General features: G+C 36.9%; 1 protein-coding gene across 19 annotated transcripts in view; it reads left to right on the top strand.

Annotated features, from left to right (window-relative positions):
- Positions 1 to 17,460, top strand: part of SESTD1 (SEC14 and spectrin domain containing 1) — a 262,393-nt gene that overhangs the window by 138,256 nt on the left and 106,677 nt on the right. Inside the window, exon 1 of one of the 19 annotated variants that reach the window (XM_079923856.1) lies at positions 109 to 2,129. The exons of the other annotated variants lie outside the window; for them this stretch is intronic. The gene's annotated coding sequence lies outside the window, so the exon portion shown is untranslated. Of the gene's footprint in view, positions 1 to 108; positions 2,130 to 17,460 lie in introns of those variants that run through there. 19 annotated transcript variants of the gene reach the window in all.

The raw sequence follows: 17,460 nt of genomic DNA, 5'->3' as shown, positions 1-17,460 counted from the left end.
GCGGAGTGGCTAGGCCCGTGAGCCATGGCCGCTGAGCCTGCGCATCCGGAGCCTGTGCTCCACAACGGGAGAGGCCACAACAGTGAGAGGCCCGCGTACCGCAAAAAAAAAAAAAAAAATTTTCCAGGCCATTTAGAATTTAATTTTGATAGACAGTTATTTTTAAATACTTGTATGCTTTTGAGGCAGGATAGTAGGGGAAAGTAGTAAACAGACCTGGATTAATTTTGCATTATCACTTATTAGCCTTGTGACTTTGGATGAATTAATTTCTCAGTAAAATGGGATAAATACACCTACTTTGTAGCTGGTCATGAGGAAAGAAGTTAATATAGTGCTTGGCATCTAATAGGTGTACAAATTGTTAGGGTTATTTTTCTTTTCATGTAATGAGTGCCCAACAGTGATGAACATGAGGTATTGGGTTCTGTTATTTTAAGGCTGTGTGATGTAGTGGCAAGAGTCCTTAAGTTAGAGTTTCAGCATACGTATCACACTGATTAGGCATTGACCTTGGACCAGTCACCTGCTAAGCTCCTTCTGTTTCCTTACCTATAAGAAAAGAGCAAGAGAACTGACACTTATTGAGGATCTATTTTACATGCAATTTACTAGGCAGTTTACAAATCTTACCTCATTTTATCTTCTCAATAATCTTATCAGATAGAGATGATTGTCATTTCTCAATTTTATGGTTGAAGAAACAAAGGCACAGGAATTAGATTTTCTGAGGTCCATTTGGTGGACCCCGCAGTGCTGTCCATGTTCTTTCACTCATTACATCTATCCCCTCCCGGGACGGTAGGGTGTTCCCCTGCATACAGGGAATACCAAATGAGGAGCATTCTGCAAACTGAAATACTAAGTCTATTAAAAAAGCTAAACCAATGTAGGATGAGACTTTTTATTTATTAACGATTTCCATTAATAAAATACAGAGATTGTTAATGTGTCCTAGTGCCTCTGCTTAAGAGTAGTAATTTAAGGGTTTTTTTTTGCGGTACACAGGCCTGCCACTGCCGCGGCCCCTCCCGCCGCGTAGCACAGGCTCCGGACGCACAGGCCCAGCGGCCGTGGCCCACGGGCCCAGCCGCTCCGCGGCATGCGGGATCCTCCCGGACTGGGGCACGAACCCGCACCCCCCGCATCGGCAGGCGGACTCCCAACCACTGCGCCACCAGGGAAGCCCTAGTTTAAGTTTTTAAATACTTGTGTTGCTCATAATTGCTTTACCTAAATTTATTAGGCTTCATTCATTTCCAGTTTGACCAGGTAAAGAAGAGGGGGTAGGGAGTGGTTGTAAAGGGAAAGATAAGCTTTACACCAGTGTTTGATAGTGGTGTGTATGTGTGTATGTATGTATGTATGAATGGACGTGTGTATGGAAGAGCTGGGAAGTATAGTTCTCTGGCAGTTTGGCATTTACAGAAACTACAGTTTCTTGGAAAGGAGTAGAGAATATCTGCATTATAATTCATTGTCTGCTACAGGACTTGCAGAGTCATTTAAAAAATGAAACTCCCTTTGTCAGCTGGTTTGTAAAGACCTATTGCTTACATTCTTGAAAGATAGTAATATTGTCTTTCTTTTTATAGAGGTTGCCATTTTATTTGATCAGATTTAGTGATACTGATTTGGCATTTCTGCAAGCCTTGTGCCAGGGCTATGCAAAACAAAAAATGCTGTTGAGACATCATAAATTAAATTGTGATTCAGTAATAGTATAGAAGGTTTAGAGATTATCTCTTGAGGCTTCAGTATCATTTTTATCCTATTTAGCATGAGTGAGAATTCCTATGTTTAGATTAGAGAATTTTTTCAGAATAGGCTTGAATTGCTCTCGGTAAATTCTCACTGATATTGAATGCTTGCTATTTTGCAGGATACGGAACACTGTGAGCTTTATAAGAGTTACACAACATGGTTCTAGTCTTCAAAGAGTTTATATTTAGTTAGGGAGGCAATGAAGGAGGAGACCAAGTGAAGGGACACAGAGAGTTCTAAAACTTGTGTCTGCTCCTTGTAAAATTAGTTTTGCTGCATTGGACTTTGGTGAGACACTGTAGGTTCTCCTGATGGATACTATCAGAAACATCCCAACTCTTTGAAAACTGGTAGTTGTGTATCTTGTATGTCTTGCTCTTTCTATAGTGTTCTCTTTGCTTTGTAAAAATTACTGTTTGGCCTAAGTACCAAGAATAGTTCCTCTTCCGAGTACTTTTCTGTTTATCTCCTGGGCTGTGGACTGGGTTTTTCTTTTTGTGATGGCTGTTAGAAAGCCAGAGCCAGATTTGAAGTAGGCATATAGGTTTTATGCTGTACATTTTTTCAGCTTTTTTTGTGGCATCATTTTTGGTGTTTTCTTTATTCTTCTGCTGATATTTTAAACCTATTAACTTTTTATAGTTCATGTATTCTTATAAGTCTCATTAATCCTTTTCAGAACAAAATAGGGGTATATGTAAATGAATATATATGAAATTCATGAAGGAACATATCAAGGCAAACAGATCAATATAGTAGAGTAGTATGGCGAATAGGTTTTATTTCATGGGCCAGCTTTGGTTGATAATAATGGCTGCATGGAGGACCGCGTTAAGAAGTAGTTGGAGGCAGTGTGTAGATTTAGTGGGAAAGGCTCCTGTGATCATTGAGCAGTGTTGTTGTCATGGATGTAGGAGTAGTGATGGCGTGAGTGTCTGTATTTGCCGTCTCTGTTACAGACAGACTACAGGATACTGAATAGCTCAATAGGTGGGTGGCTTTTAATTTAAGAGCTAGGTTTTGTTGGGAGGGATAAGGAATTGGGGAACAAGCTGATTTGTTGGGGTCGGGAGTCAGATTGGTTTGGCTAGAATAAAATGTTCACACTGCATAAGGAGAAATGAGGTTGATGGGAAAAGTGAGGAAGGGGGTGTGGGTAACTGGTAGGTGGAGGAGATTAGATTTTTAATCTCCTAAAATTCTCCCTAATTATTCCCCTATGTTATTTCCAGGGCTTTGCCTGAGTTCAGGTCCTTGTCATACTTTTAATTTTTTTTTTTTTTTTTTGCGGTACGCGAGCCTCTCATTGTTTGTGGCCTCTCCCATTGCGGAGCACAGGCTCTGGACGCGCAGGCCCAGCGGCCATGGTTCACGGGCCCAGCTGCTCTGCGGCACGTGGGATCTTCCCGGACTGGGGCACGAACCCGTGTTCCCTGCATTGGCAGGCGGACTCTCAACCACTGTGCTATCAGGGAAGCCCCATACTTTTAATTTTAAAAGTTAATTGAGTAGGTAATATACTCATACGTTTTAAAATTTAAAAAGTGCAAGAGGACACAATCAAAAGTCTTTTATTTCTGTTCCTCAGCTACAGAGTTCTCTCTACAAAGTCAACCAGTGTTATCAGATTCTTATGTATCCTTCCAGAAATAATTTTTGTATACGTATGTGCTTTCCCAACCATTTACACAAATGATATTTCTGTACCTGTGCACATACTGCTTCTTCCATACTATATACACTTTCTTCTTCTTTTTTTAAAAAATTAATTAATTTATTTTTGGCTGCGTTGGGTCTTTATTGCTGCATGCGGGCTTTCTCTAGTTGCAGCAAGCCGGGGCTACTCTTCGTTGCTGTGCGCGGGCTTCTCATTGCAGTGACTTCTCTCATTGCAGAGCACGGACTCTAGGCACGCGGGCTTCAGTAGTTGTGGCTCGTGGGCTGTAGAGTGTAGGCTTAGTAGCTGTGGCGCCTAGGCTTAGTTGCTTCGTGGCATGTGGGATCTTCCCGGACCAGGGCTCGAACCCGTGTCCCCTGCATTGGCAGGTGGATTCTTAACCACTGTGCCACCAGAGAAGTCCTTTATTCTTTACCTTACGTCTTTCACTTTACCTTACATCTTTCACTTCTTGGAGATTTTTTTCATATCAGTGCACAAAGAGCTTTCTTCCTTCTTTCTTTTTTTTTTTTTTTTTAAATAAACTTTGCTTTGGAATAATTTTAGATTTACAGAAAAGTTGTAAAGTTTCCATATACACCTCACCCAGTTTCATTTCCCTTTATTTAATATTATCATCTTATTGTGGTACATTTGTCAAAACTAAGAAATCAACATTGGTACGTTAGTGTTAACTAAACTCCAGAGTTTATTTGGATAGAACCAGTTTTTCCATTAATGTTCTTTTTCTGTTCCATGATCCCATCCAAAATACCATAATTACATTTAGTTGTCATTTCTCCTTAGTCTCCTTTGACAGTTTCTCAAGGTTTTTAATGACCTTGACAGTTTTCAGGAGTACCAGTCTATAGACTGTCTCTCAACTTGGATTTGTCTGATGTTTTCCTCATGATTAGAATGGGGCTATGGATTTTTGGAAATACTGCACAAAGTTGAGTTGTCTTTCTCAATGTCTCAGCAAGGGAGTACTACCTGATATTTACAAGACATCACTGCTGATGTTTAACTTAGATCTCTTGGTTAAGGTGGTGTTTTGCCAGGTTTCTCCACTGTAAAATTGCTGTTTTTCCCTTTCCATACTTTATTTTTAGAGGTGAGTCACTAAGTTTAACCTACCCTCAAAGTGGGAGAGGCAATTTAACGAGGTTTCCTTTTTAAAAATGTGATGTTGCTTTAGACGGGTGTATCATATATTTTAGTCAACTATTCTCCTATTGATATATATTTAGATGATTTAGTATATCGTAATAGTTAAGATAGTAGGCTCTGGAGCTCAAATCTTGGCTCACACTAGCTATGTGGTCTTGGGCTAATTTTATTTGGCCTCTTAGTTTCTCCATCTGTACAATATGGATGTTAATAGCACCTGCCTCATGGGATTGTTCAGAAGATTAAATGAGCATATGTGTGAAGTGCTTAGAACAGTGTTTGGCACTATACTAAGTGCTAGATAAGTGTTTGCTATTATCATTATTAATTTTTTTTGTCCTTAAAATAATACTGCAATGAATAACTTATTATTTCACACAGTGGTGGGACAGGCAAGTATAGTATAAGATAAATTCCTGCAAATGGGTACTTGCGTTTGTAATTTTCATAGATATTGCCAAATTTCCCTCCATAGAGGTTGAACCATTTTGTATATCCACCAGGGATATATGACAACATCTGTGTTTCTATGTCCCTTTTACCAAATTATTTGATCTTTGCCAATCCATTGATGCATATCTCATATTTTGAATTCATTTGACCGTCTTTTCATTGAGCCATTTAAGAGTTTAGATTTTGATGCTGCTGGTTGTGAAACAACTTGTGCTTCATAGGCTGGGAAGAGATAAAAAAAATTGTTGTTTGGGGGAAGTAATTACAGTAACTAGAAAAGGCATAGTTTAGACCTGGGAGAGACTAGAAGTACAGTTGTTGCAAGATGGACAATCTGTGAAGTGGGACACCCAACTGCTGGCCTCTCCTCCAGTGTGGCAGCATGGTGTCTTGTTAATTGTTTTAGAAGGAATCTCCATCTTACATTTGCAGCCAGCAATGAGCGAAGCTGCAGGGGTGGAGGTTGGAAGAAAAGGCTGAGGTTGCATTAAAATAAAACTGAAAGTTAATCTGACACATCGTTTATGAGATGCATGTTTATTATGTTGTGTAATGATTAGGCAGAAAGTAAAAGCAGGTCACAACATGTAATTAACTTTAACATCCAGTTTTAGAAGTGTTTCTTTCTCTATCCGTTCCCCAGTATGTACAGTCATTGCCAGCTGGTAGTTTTTTCTGATATCATGTATTGTGCAGTTGTTGTTATCATTAAAGTACTCCCCCCATCCTCCACAACTACACTGTAAAAAACAAAAGTGTTAAGTCTTACTTTACATTAGCTGGAAGTGGGTGGTAGTGGGGGTGATGGTCCTTGCTCTTTTCCTTAGTTTGAGTTTCATGTTTGGGAGTCCATGAGCCCAGCCTACCCACTCCAGACATTCATAGTTTCTTTACCTCTCGCACACTGGGGGCTGCAAGAACCCTGGGGCATGAGAACAGATTGCTCGGAGTTGAAGGGCAGGAGAAAATGACCACCATTCTGAGAAAATGACCACCATTCTGAAAGAAGGAAAGGGATATCAAACCAGAAGGGAGTAGTAGACACCCTGAAAATGGAATCTGAATCCTTGGAATTTGAGATTCTTGGCTTCTGAATAATTAAGGTTAATAGAGTGAACAGGGCAAAGGAGAGCTCAAGTGACCTATTAACTCTTTTGATCCAGTCCCCCCAGGCGTGGTATCAGTACTAAGGCAGCTTTCCTACTGGACTAAGCAAAATAAAAACAAACGAAGACCTTAGGCTTTCAGTCAATCCAGGTAAACCAAAAGGCGAACATTTCTCCTGGCTACCTTAAACTACAAATAAATCTGTTGAAAGACTGAATTCAGCCCTTGCTTAAGTCCTTTACTGCTTTGGAGAAACTGGAAGATAATGGCCTCCTGAAAGCAGGAGGTATGAAGGATGCACTGGGAGTGGTAGAGAACTTAGAAGGCAGGAGAAAGGGATGCGTAGAGGCAGCTGAGAAAACAAACATGGATTTTTACAAGTTTCACCAGTCTTGGATTATCTTTATTCACAGACAATTAAAAGCTCTATTATTACAAATATTTCCTCCCTGTAGGACAGGCAGCTAACCAGACATGCATCTTGAGTTGTGGTGAGATGGAAGCTATTACTGTTACTTTGAACTTAGGATTTGTATCTAATTTACTTCCAAAATACCTAAGAACTCCAAGATCAGGACGGGGAGTGATGTTTTAGGGCATCTGAATTAAACAGATGACAACACTTGGACTACAGTTTAATTCTTTCTTAAACATACAATTTTTGTTAAAATGCCATTTGAGTTAACCTGCTTTTGTACATTGTGACGATATTTAAACCTATCAGTTACTTATACGTTAGTGTGAATCATTTAAGCAGATAATTATTGCTTTTCTCATTAATTCTTGAATGAGATCAGATACTAAGGAAATAAGAATGTTGGTAGAAGAGGAGAGGTAATTTTATAATTTACATCTTTTGTGCAGGATCATGCTAGACACTGTGGTTGTTAAATTTGGGTGACATTTAAGAATTGAGTGCAGCTTGGCAAAGTAAAGCACAGCGTTGGAGCCAGGATAAGTCTGGATTAGCACAGAGCCTCGCCCTCCTTAATCATTCCACACGTGGTAACTAATATCTCCCCATCCACCCGTTTGATCGTTGTTATCTAATTTATTTTGGAGCACATCATTCAGATATTAGAAAGTGGAAAAAGGTTTCAGTGAAGTTTCCCACCCATCTGTAGCAAGACATAAAGAGTTCCCTTTTGTAGCCACACCTACTTCCTTCCCACCTACCCCCTTTCTCCTTAATGCCTGGAAACCATTAATCCATTCTCCATTTCTGTAATTTTATCGTTTCAAAAGTGCTATATAAATGGAATCTACAGTATATAACCTTTTAGGATTGATTTTTTTCATTCAGCATAATTCTCTGGATATTCATTTAAGTTATTCCATATTTAAGTAGTTTGTTCCTTTTTAATTGCTGAGTAGTAGTCCATAGTATGGATGTACCACAGTTTATTTACACATTCATCCATTGAAGGACATCTGGGTTGTTTCTAGTTATTGGCTGTTATGACTAAAGCTGCTGTAAACATTTGTCTGTAGGTTTTTTTGTGAACATGAGTCTTCATTTTTCTGGGAAAAATGATCAGGAGTGTAATTGCTGGGTCGTATGATAGTTGCTTGTTTACTTTTTAAAAGAAGTTGCCAAAATGTTTTCCAGAGCGGCAGTACTCTTTTACATTAGTGCATGTGTATTATGGGCTGAATATTGTCCCCCCCAATTCATATGTTGAAACCCTAACTCCCCAAACGTGTCACAGTGTGACTGTATTTGGAGATAGGGCCTTTAAGGAGGTGATTAAGAGGGCTTTACTGTGGGTCCTAATCCAGTTTGACTGATGTCCTTATAAGAAAGAAATTTGGACACACATCCTTGAGGGATATGCACACTCAAGAGGAAAGACCATGTGAGAATGCAGTGAGAAGTCAGCCATCTGCAAACCAAGGAAAGTGGTCTCAAAAGAAACCAAACAATCTGACACCTTGATTTTGGACTTCTAGCCTCCAGAACTGTGAGAAAACAAATTTCTGTTCTTTAAGCCACCCAGTCTGTGGTATTTTATTATGGCAGCCCTAGCAGACTAATGCAGTGAATAATCTAGTTTTTTTTTGCATCCTTGTCAGCATTTGCTTTTTGACTTTTAATTTTAGCCATTCTCACAGGTACGTAGTGATGTTTCACTGTGGTTTTAATTTGTATTTACCTGGTGGCTAAAAATATTCAGCATCTTTACATGTGCCTATTCGTCATCTGTAGGTCCTCTTTGGTGAAATGTCTATTCATGTTTTTTGCTCATTTTCTCTTTGGATTGTTTGTTGTTTTTGTTGTTTTAGTGTTGAATTTCAAGCATTCTTTCATATATTTTAGATACTAGTTCTTTGTCAGATAGGTGGTTTGCAAATATTTTTTCCCACTCTGTGGTTTCTTTTCATTCTCTTAACATGGTCTTTCACAGAGCAAAAGTTCTTAATTTTGATGACTTAAATTTTCACTTTTTCCTTTTATGGATTGTGCTTTTGGTATCAAGTCTAGCCTAGCTCTAGATCCTGAAAATTGACTCCTAAAGTTTTAGAAAACTTTTTTTAAATAAAAGTTTTACAGTTTTCTATTTACATTTAAGTCCATGACCCATTTTGAGTTAATTTTTGTATAAGGTGTGATCAAGGTTTATTATTTTTGTCTATGCATATCCAGTTGCTCCAGCACCATTTGTCTTTCTTCACTGAATTGTTTTTGAACCTTTGTCAAAAAACAGTTGGGCATACTTGTGTTGTATATCCAGGTTCTGTGTTCTGTTCCATTGAGCTGTGTGTTTATCCCTCTGCCAATGTCACAGTCTTGATTGCTATAGGTAGATAATAAATCTTGAAATCTGGTAAGACTGATTCCTCCTGTTTTATTCTTTCTGAAAATTATTTTAGCTATTCTAGTTCCTTTGCCTTTCTATATAAATTTTAGAATAATCTTCTCTATATCTACAAAGAATCTTGATGGGAGGGATTTTGTTAGAAATTGCATGAAACTCAGTATCAATTTGGGGAGAATTGATGTCTTGAGAATTGATATATTGAGTCTTCCAATCCATGAACTGGTATGTTTCTCCCTGTTTTATAGATCTCCTTTGATTTCTCTCATCAGCATTTTGTGTTTTCAGCATGGAAGTATTATACATGTTAGTATTCTATTTTTTTGGGTGATTATAAATGGTGTTTTTTTCAGTGTTCACACGTTATTGCTAGTATATAGAAATGCAGTTGGTTTTTGTGTTAATCTTGTATCCCGCAACCTTGCTGAACTCATTGATTAGTTCTAGGAATTTTCTATAGATTCCTTGGGTCTTCCTACCTAGATGTCATCTGCAGAGAGGAGCAGTCTTATTTCTTCCTTTTTGATCTGTATGCCCTTTATTTCTTTTTCTTGTCTTATGGCACTGATTAGAACTTTCAGTGCTATATTGAATAAGATTGGTGAGGGTAGATATACTTGCTTTGTTTCTTATCATAGGGAAGAGCATTCAGTCTTTCACCATAAGTATGTTAGCTGTAAGGTTTATTTTGTACAGGCTCTTTATCAAGTTGAGTGTGTTCCCCTCTTTCCATAGTTTTTTTAAGAGTTTTTTTTATTTTTATCATGTATGGGTGTTGAATTTTGCCAGTTGTGTTTTCTGCAACAATTGATATGATTATGGGATTTTTCTCCTTTATCCTGGTAATATGGTGGATTACATTGATTTTTGAATATTGAACCTGCTTTGTATCCCTGGAATAAATCCCAGTTGATTATCATCTTTTTACATATTGCTGAATATTATTTGCTATTATTTCATTAAGGATTCTCATGTTTATATTTGTGTCTTTCTTTGGTTTTGGTTTTGGTAGTAATACTAGCTTCAGAAAATGAATTAGGACGTGTACCCTCTTCTGTTTTCTGAGATAGATTGTGTAGAATTGATTTTAATTCCTCTCTATAAACATTTGGTAGATTTCTCCAGTGAAAACTATCTGGGCTCAGAGATTTTTTTTTTTTTTTGAGTCTTATAAATGTATTTTCCTTGATAACCTTTGAAGAGCTATTCGTATTATCTGTTTCATATTAGGTGAATTGTGGTAATTTGTATTTTTTGAGGAAGTGGCCTATTTAGTCTGAGTTGTCAGTTTGAAGTGTGTAGAGGTGTTTATGGTACTCCCTTATCCTTTTGCTGTCTGCAGTTTATAGTGATATCCCTGTTTCATTCCTGATATTGGTAATTTGTATTTCTTTTTTTTCTTTGCTCCTTTTTTATCCTGCTTTCTTAAGGTTTTTTGCTCTTCTCTTGAGATGGGAGCTTAGATTTATCGATTTGAGATTTCTCTTCTTCTAATGTATGCATTTAGTGTAATAATTTTTCCTTCAGCACTATAGCTGTGTTCCACATTTTTTAAATTAATTAATTAATTAATTTTTGGCTGCGTTGGGTCTTCGTTGCTGCACACGGGCTTTTTCTAGTTGCAGCAGCGAGCGGGGGCTACTCTTCGTTGTGGTGCGTGGGCTTCTCATTGTGGTGGCTTCTCTTGTTGTGGAGCACGGGCTCTAGGCACGCGGGCTTCTGTAGTTGTGGCACGCGGGCTTCAGTCATTGTGGCTCGCTGGGTTTAGAGTGCAGGCTCAGTAGTTGTTGTGCATGGGCTTAGTTGCTCCGCGGCATGTGGGATCTTCCCAGACCAGGGATCGAACCCATGTCCCCTGCATTGGCAGGTAGATTCTGAACCACTATGCCACCAGAGAAGTCCCCCACATTTTTTGATACATTGTATTTTTATTTTCATTCGTTTCAATGTTTGTTTGTTTTTAATTTCCTTTGAGACTTCCTATTTGACCCCATGGGTTAGTTAGAAGAGTATCACTTAGTTTCCAAGTAGTTGAAGAGTTTTCCTTTTATCTTTCCATTATTGCTTTCTAGTTTGATTTCCATTGTGGTTAGAGAGGATACTCTGTGTGATTTCAGTTATTTTTAATTTGTTGAGGTGTGCCTTATGACCCAGGGTTTGCCTTAATAGTATGGTCTATTTTAGTATATGTTCCTTGGGCCTTTGGAAAGAAATATGTATTCTGATGTTGTTTGGTAGAGTGTTTTATAAATGTTACTGCATCCTGTTGGCTGACAGTGTCTTCAAGTTCTATATCCTTGCTGATTTCTGTCTAGTTGTTCTATCAGTTATTGAGAGAAGGATGTTGAAGTCTCCAACTATGATTGTGGAGTTGTCTGTCTTTTCACTTTTTGCTTCACATATCTTTCAATTCTGTCGTTTGGTACATTTAGGATTGCTATGTCTTCCTGAGGGACTGACCCTTTTATCATTCTGTAATATGCTTCTCTGTCTCTGATAATTTTCTTTGTTCCGAGTCTACTTTAGTTGATATTAATATAGCCATTCCTGCTTTCCTTTGGTTAATGTTTGTATGATTTGTCTTTTTCCATCCTTTTACTTTCAATCTGCCTTTATAATTGTATTTGAAGTGAGTTTCCTGTAGACATATAGTTTCTTGTAGACGTCATATAGTTGGATTATATTTTTTAATTCACTTTGCTAATATGTCTTAATGTATTTTGGCTATTATATTTAATGTAGTTTTAGATTTGTTAGGGCTTAAATGTGCCATTTTCTTTTTGGTTTCTGTTTATCTTTCTATTTTTCTTTTCTCTGTTTTGTTCTCTTTCTGTGGGTTACTTGAGCATATTTTAGAATTCCATTTTTATCTTATCTATTGTGTTATGGATATATCTCTTTATATATTGGTTTTGGTGTTGGCTATAATATATTATATATACATAACTTATTACAGTCTATTGTCATTTTACCATTTTGAATGAAGTATAGAAACCTTACTTTCCTTTACATCCCTGCACCCTCCCCTTTTTATTATATAATTGTCCTGAAATGTTTACTGTACATTCATTTAGAACCACATCAGACAGTTGTAACTTTTCCTTCAACCATCAAACATAATTTAGAAAACTCAGGAGGACAAAGAAAGCCTATTATATCTACCCATATTTTTGCTTCCTGTTTTCCTTTTCCTTTCCTGATATTTGGAAGTTCCTTCTTTCATTATTTTCTTTCTGTTTAGAGAACTTATTTTAGTTATTATTTTAAGGTTAGTTTGTGGGGAACAAATTGGCTTAGTTTTTTTCATCTGAAAAGATGAAAAGTTTTTTCCATCTTGATTTCCCCCTCATGACTAAAGGATATTTTTGCTAGGTATAGCATTTGAATAATATTGGGCCACTTCCTTCTGGCCTGCATGGTTTCTGATGAGAAATCACTGTCATTTGAGTTGTTTTTTCCTTGTGGGAAAGGTTTTGGTGTTTTCCTGAATGCTTTCTTTGTCCTAAGTTTTCAAAAGTTTATGATGTGACTTGGCATAGATTTCTTTACGTTTATCCAGTTTAGGGTTCACTCAGCTTCTTGAACCTATAGGTTTATGTCTCTTGCCATATTTCTTCAAGTACTATTTCAGTCACCCCCTGACCCTTTTTCTTTTTTTCTGGGACACCAGTGACAAAAATATTAGATCTTTTGTTGTAGTCTAACAGGTCTCTGAGGATCCCTTTGTTTGTTTTTTCACTCTGTTTTCTTTCTGTTACTAAGGTTGGGTAATTTCTATTCTCTCTCTTCTAGTTCACTGATTGTTTCCTTTATCCCCACCATTCTGTTTTGAGTCTATCTACTGAGCTTTTTTATTCATTTATTGTATTTTTCAGTTCTAAAATTTCCATTTGGTCCTTCTTTATATCTTGTATTTCTTTGCTGAGATTTTCTGTTTCTCTTTTGAGGCTTTCTGTGTTTTCATTACTTTTGAGCATAATTGCTCATTGAAGCATTTTCATTATGGCTTTAAGATCTTTGTCAGATAATTCTAACAGCATTCCATGTGGCCTACACTGACACAAGAATGGGGGAGTACTGGAACGTGGGGGCTCATTATCAGATTAGTCTTGAATTCCACCTTGGCCTTCTATGACACCACTCTGCTGGGTATGCCTCATTATAACCTTGTGAGGGTGGAAGTCTAGGCTCCCCATTCAGCCTTTGTTGGCATGGATGAGAGTGGGGTCATGGTTTTTTTGTGTAGTGTTTAGCTAGAGTAGCACTGTTACTGTCTAAAAGTTTTCTGTCTTGCTAGACTGTCCCTACCTGGTCTTTTGGCTAAAGAGAGCAAGCTTTTTTGGGGCTTTTTTGTCTTTGCCTCTTTATTTAAAAATAAATCTATTTATTTATGTATTTATTTTTGGCTGCATTGGGTCTTCATTGCTGTGCGTGGGCTTTCTCTAATTGCATTGAGCAGGGGCTTCTCTTGTTGTGGAACATGGGCTCTAGGTGCATGGACTTCAGTAGTTGTGGCATGCAGGCTCAGTAGTTGTGGCTCACGGGCTCTAGAGTGCAGGCTCAGTAGTTGTGGCACATGGGCTTAGTTGCTCTGCAGCATGTGGGATCTTCCTGGACCAGGGTTGGAACCCCTGTCCCCTGCATTGACAGGCAGATTCTTAACCACTGTGCTATCAGGGAAGTCCCTGTCTTTGCCTCTTGGTGTTGCCAGGTTTTCAGCTGCAAGCCTGAGATGCACAAGGCAAAAAGAAAACCCAGGAATCTAATCACTGACTTGTTCCTCAGGTCTTGAGGTTCCTAAGCGTTTGCCTTCGTCTGTCCACCTTTCACACACTTCTTATGTTTATTTTATGTGTAATGTCTAGGGCTTTCAGTTGCACTTAGTGGGAGGAATAGGGTGAAGTACCTTTATTCAGTCATCTTGGAAGTAGAACATCCTGTCATTCCTTTTCAAAAACCTCCAATGACTCTCTGTTGCCTGTAGTTGAATATCTAAGTTTCTTAGTCTGCCAGAGACCTTCCCAATCTGTGCACAATCTTAGCTTTTCTTCGCATTTCCAACTACTCCTGTTTGTCTCCGTCACACCATCATACTGAATTTCCCCCTCTGTTATAAATAGATTCTGTACTCCTATTGTCTGTATATCATGGTCTTCACCAATTTGTTCTTTGGCCTGAAATGGCTCAATCCTTCATCTTACGGTGATGCATCACCTTAACTGGTGACTGCATCATCAGTTGTTCCAGAGGATTTGAAGCTGGAATTATTGTAAAATGTCAAAATAATATGTTCTGTATTATAATAATTACATATTCCTTCTAAAGTAAGGGATTGTTGTAATTTTAATCGTTAAAATACCTACATCACCAACAAATGATTGTGGAGGACCTACTCTTTGTTGAATAATGGACTTAAATGTTAGAATACTGTTAGATAATTTAAAGATTTACATTTAGTTGAACGACAGTTCTTTCAGAATAAAATGCTTTTAGTGCTAAATGATGCCTTAGTATTTTAGTCTGTGTTAATAATTATAAAGACGCAGCCAATGGTTTGGAATCCTAGCTGCATATTATGGTCAGTTGGGTAGCTCTGAAACAATTCTTTTGCCTAGGTCCAGACTCCAGAGATTCTGATTCAGTTAGCCTGGAGTGGATGTTTTTTAAAAGCTCCCCAAGTGATTCTAATACATAGCTGGGTTGAGAACCACTGGTCTAGAATCAGATTATTAAAAAATATAAGTGAACACCAGTGATTTCAGTCACTTTTAAAGTTTTGTCCCAGGATGCTTCCAGCTGTGCAGCTTTGAACTTTGTCTTTCAGTTTTTACCTTAGCAGATTTTTAAAAACCATGTTGTATGTTATATGAAATATGATCTGGTTTGCAAAGAGAAGACAACATTTTGTGAAAATATTTCTTTAAGCACTTAAAATTATGAAGATTTTTTCAAAGATTTATTTTAATTCACTATTGATTTTTTTAAAAGATGGTTGTAGGAACAGTAAGATAATGAAGCAGCCTGTTATACAGCCCATTTAAACTAGACTGACCTTGAGTGTTTTTTGTCAAACACTTAAGATACATAGAAAGAATATAGTATCTGAGCTAGTTGTAAACAAGGAATTTGCTACTAGAGCAGAGAAATCAGACGTTGGTAGTGATTAGTAAGTATAGCACTCTTGAATGTCTTATGTTAAAATTGGTGTAGACATTTGACATCTAGGTAGTTAGTATGTTTGACTAAAAAGGTTAACAGGGCTTTTAGTTTCAGTAATAAAAGTGGTTACAGCTAAGGAAAGAAAGGCAAGTCAAAGGAAGAAAAAGAAAAAAGAGGTCAGTTAATAGAGAATGTAGAGAAAAGAAATAGGATGAAGAATTCAATTAACTTTTGTGACAACAAAGCCTTTCCTCTGAGGAAGAAGAAATTAGGTGCTCTAGTTAGTTCTTTATTTTAGGGACACTTACTCAGTTTACTGTATTATGTATGACCTCTATAAGCAAGATACAGAAAGAATTATAAAATGACACTGACTTTTTTCCTACAGTTAGTAATTTATTAAGTAATAAGTTTCTAGTTTCATACAGGAACTGGCATGACTGAGGGGACTACTGCAAAAGAACTGATACTTTATATTATGTTAATTTTAATGAATGACAGTGACAAAGTTATTGGCTCATTGTCAAATTAGTATTAATACTTGTCAGATCTTCTGTTTTTCTAAATAATGTTTTATTAGTATATATTTTAATGGATTCTAAGAATTTTGAAGGAATTTAATTAATAATTCTAGGATATCTAAGGGAAAATCAAGAGAAGACATTAGTTTTCATTATGCCAACAGTTTTCTAGAGGCTTATTGGTATCATTATATGTATAGATTCATTTCAAACTTTATTTACCATGGCTGTATCTTGGTCCTTCTGGTAGGAAATAAAGGTGCCAACTCCCATGGACTCTTTTGTCTGGTGAGCAGGGCTAGGGGAAGTCTCTGTACTCCCAAACACTGAGGGGAAATTTTGAATTTATTCTTTATGCTACTGAAAGTATGCCTATTGCCATTTTTGGCACACATGTCTGATTACCAGTGCTTCGTACGGAAAATAATTACTTTCCTTATTCCTAAAGAAAATAAATTAAATCTTTATGAAAATTTACCACTTAAAATATCTCCAGACTAACTCAGCCATTTGTCTTACATTTATTGAGCTCTTTCTATGCTCTAGACACTGTACTTGGCACTTGTAGGGAAGGAGCAGTTGCATAATAGATAGTAAAATTGGCTCAGTCCCTGACTTTCTGGAGCATATACTTTTTTTTTTTAACATCTTTATTAGAGTATAATTGCATATACTTTTACTAGATGCTAAACTTTATACTTGGAGATATAGGTTATGAAAGGAACATGTAGGAAGGGCAAGGCAAACAAGGGTTGGTCACATGCTAGGTCCCCAGAAAAGTTTAAGATAAAGTGACCATCAGAAAGCCATCAGGAAAACCAGGGGGGTGAGGTATAGAAGACATCAATAACAGTTATGATTTTGCGTATTTTTATGTAATAGCATTTTCTTCATGGAATCTTTCACATGTATTGTTATGTGATTAATAATTTAAGGATCCATTTCTTAAGATTAGAAAATAATTTTATTTATCCCTGTAATGTATATATTGGAAAGGAGGGCAAGTGAACCATTTGTAATATTTTCCTTTAAATTTCTTTCTGATAGGAAATTATATAATTGGCTTAGTTTTATATCAAGAAAAATAAGATTAAGCAGTGTTTAGATTTTTGTAGAATTGAGTTTAAATCAGGAATTACTGCATTTAAAGCACTTAGACCAAAAAGATGATTCTTGAACTTAAGTATTATAAAGTAAAACTACTTTTGGTTTTGTATTATTTCATATATATAAGTTTATTTTAGTCCCAGTTCATAACTTAAAAGGCTGTGAACAACAGTGTTCTTAACAAACTACAGAAAATAAAAAATTGGAACACTGCATCAGATTATTTGTTTTCCAAAGATGAGTGCAAAATATTAAGTCTAGGGCTTGTTCTAACTTTTATATTAAATAAGAAGCAAAAGCATATGTCATCTCCCTGTGAAAGGTATATTAGTCTTAAAATTATATTTTCATTTTATTTTAGCTTTTATTTTTTCATCATGTAGATAAAGACTTTCCTAACATTTTCTACCTTTGAGAACCTATTGTATTCTAAGTAATTCCAAAAATAAATATGACTTGGTCCCTCTGTCAGTGAATCCCCATTCACCTTAGAATGGGACTTACACTGTGTGATAAGTGTAATAGAGATAGTATAAAATAAAATAGTAGCACTAAGGAGGGAGAGAATGGTTACTCACCCTCACGTTGTGTATTGTGTCAGGGAAGGTTTCACAGAGAAGGTGAAGCTAAGATAAGATTTAAAGAATAAATAGGAATTTCTTTGACTGGATAGATAAGGATATTTCAGTATAGATAGCATATGCCA

Source organism: Stenella coeruleoalba (assembly GCF_951394435.1).
Source record: "Stenella coeruleoalba genome assembly, chromosome: 6".
Classification (NCBI taxonomy): domain Eukaryota; kingdom Metazoa; phylum Chordata; class Mammalia; order Artiodactyla; family Delphinidae; genus Stenella; species Stenella coeruleoalba.
Note: the sequence above shows the minus strand (reverse complement) of the source record. Positions and strands in the feature narration are given on the sequence as shown.